The sequence below is a fragment of the Tupaia chinensis genome, unplaced genomic scaffold, assembly GCF_000334495.1.
Source record: "Tupaia chinensis unplaced genomic scaffold, TupChi_1.0 Scaffold000622_1, whole genome shotgun sequence".
Lineage (NCBI taxonomy): Eukaryota > Metazoa > Chordata > Mammalia > Scandentia > Tupaiidae > Tupaia > Tupaia belangeri.
Genome location: NW_006160142.1, coordinates 7,663,330 through 7,665,313, shown reverse-complemented (window position 1 = coordinate 7,665,313; position 1,984 = coordinate 7,663,330). Strand labels below are relative to the sequence as shown.

At 49.1% G+C, this 1,984-nt stretch overlaps 1 protein-coding gene across 1 annotated transcript in view; it reads left to right on the top strand.

Annotated features, from left to right (window-relative positions):
* Window positions 1-1,535: 1,535 nt before the first annotated feature.
* EFEMP1 (EGF-like fibulin extracellular matrix protein 1) overlaps window positions 1,536-1,984 on the top strand; it is a 70,511-nt gene continuing 70,062 nt past the window's right edge. Inside the window, exon 1 of the mRNA XM_006159049.3 lies at window positions 1,536-1,644. The gene's annotated coding sequence lies outside the window, so the exon portion shown is untranslated. The remainder of the gene's footprint in view (window positions 1,645-1,984) is intronic.

Genomic DNA, 1,984 nt, shown 5'->3' with positions numbered 1-1,984 from the left:
AAAAGATAAATCAAGGATGGCTCCAGGGTCTTGAATTTCAGGAATGGAAAAGATGAACTTGTTACTAATTGAGATGATGAAGCATGTGGGTAGAGTAGGTTGGGGAAAAGAATGAGAACAGTGGTCATTTCAGTTTGAAATGCCCAGATGTCCAAACGAAAATCACAGGTCAGCGGTTAAATACACAAAGAATTCTAGGCAGGATATAGAAATTTGGGATTTTTCACCCCATTTTTCTAGATAAAGAGCTGAGAACAAGTAGAATGAGTTCAAAAGAAGCAAAATATCTGGACAGATCTTTTCTATGTACAAAAAAGTAGTGATTTTTAAATTTTACTTATTTGGATTAGAGTGAAAATTTACTAGTTTTGGTTGTAAACATCTTCAATACAACTGACAAAAAAAACCCTGTACACAATGCTCAGGTAAGGTTCAGGGATGGTGATGGAATTCCTCTGATTGTGAGGGTTGCTACCAAATTGGCAACTGCTGGGTACCCTAGGGACAAGGAGACCAGCTTCCATGTGGTACCCTCTCCTGCACTCTCCCACTTTCCCACCTTTGGTCTGCAGGGAATGGAAGACAAAGGAACTGTTTCTCTCCTTTCACCTTCTGCCTCCTGTGCCCAGACAGTCCAAAGTCCTTAGAGCCTTCAGCGTGCAGGTTGTTTCATTTAAGAATATGTATTCAGCGTCTTGCATCTTAGAAGAAAGACACAGTTGCCTTGCAAGCACCCTCTTAATCTGACTTTACAGTTGGAATCTTCAGTGATAACCTCTATCTGTGTGGTATGATTTGATGGAGTCAGGAAATTTTTTTTTCTCTCTAGATTCCTGGAATTCCATCATTAGTATGAAAGGTGAGAGTGAAATGCCTAACTTCAAAAGAGCAGTACTGGGGTTTCCAGCAAGTAAACCAATGGAGAAAAGAGAATCTGTAGATGACAAAAAAAAAAAATAGGAGCTCGTAAAAAGGGAGAGGCCTAAAACAACCCCACCGCAGTTTTGTTAGTGTGAGTTCTACTTGGCTCATTCCCAACACCCAGTACGTAGCAGTTACAAATATGTGTTGAATAACTGAATGCTCATTTTTCTTCACTTGGAAAACAGACTGATCCTCCCTTTAAAAAGGCAAAAGGATAATTTCAATAGATGAGATTAATTTACTCTCCTAAGAGTCATTAATAGGGGTGGGGGGCAATTTCTGGGAATCCTCAGAAGCTCTTTGGAGTGACATTTTCCTCGCCCAGGGCAGAACTTGTCCCAGAGGCCGAGAGCACTAGAAGGCTGATTAAAACCCGCGTTATCACTTGCCTACGTGAGCTCCTGGGCTGGGGCCGGGGGAGTCTGAGAAGTGAGGGGCTAGCAGAAGAGGTAGGCCTGGGGCGGCGGACAGCGCCCCGGGGCTGGGGTCGCGGACCAAGCTGTGCGGCGTGCTCTCCCTCCTGGCTTGCAGCGCTCCGCTCACCACTGGCGCCTCCCTCGGCTCACTCCTCCGCCCCCCTACGCCCTCCCCTTTCCCTCCCTTTTTCCTCCTCCTGCAGGAGCGGCGCTTGCCAGACCTCGCCAGTTCAGACCCACGGGGCTGCCCTCCCCTCTGCACTCCCCTCGCTGCCTGGGCCTGGAGCGCAGCGCGGCCGCGCAGGTAGGAACCCCGACCGAGAGGTCGCACCCAGTGAGCCCCGTGCCCGCGGGGCGCGCGCCAGGTGCAAGGTGGGGTAACCTGAGGGATGCAGAGTACCTGAGAACTCCCCAAACAGCACGAGGTCTCTTAGGCAGAGAGAAAGGTGGAGGTGTGCGGTCTCAAAATGTAGTCGGTCAGCAAGTGCTAGTACTCGGGTGACATCTATAAGGATGGGTGGTGTGTGCGGGGCTTTGCCCATAAACGTGCTTTTTAAGGTTTCAAGGGACCAGTGTGCAAGATTGAAGCCGCACCTGGATCCCACAGGAGCTGGAGCGCTGAGCATTTGGGGGGGGGGGGGGGC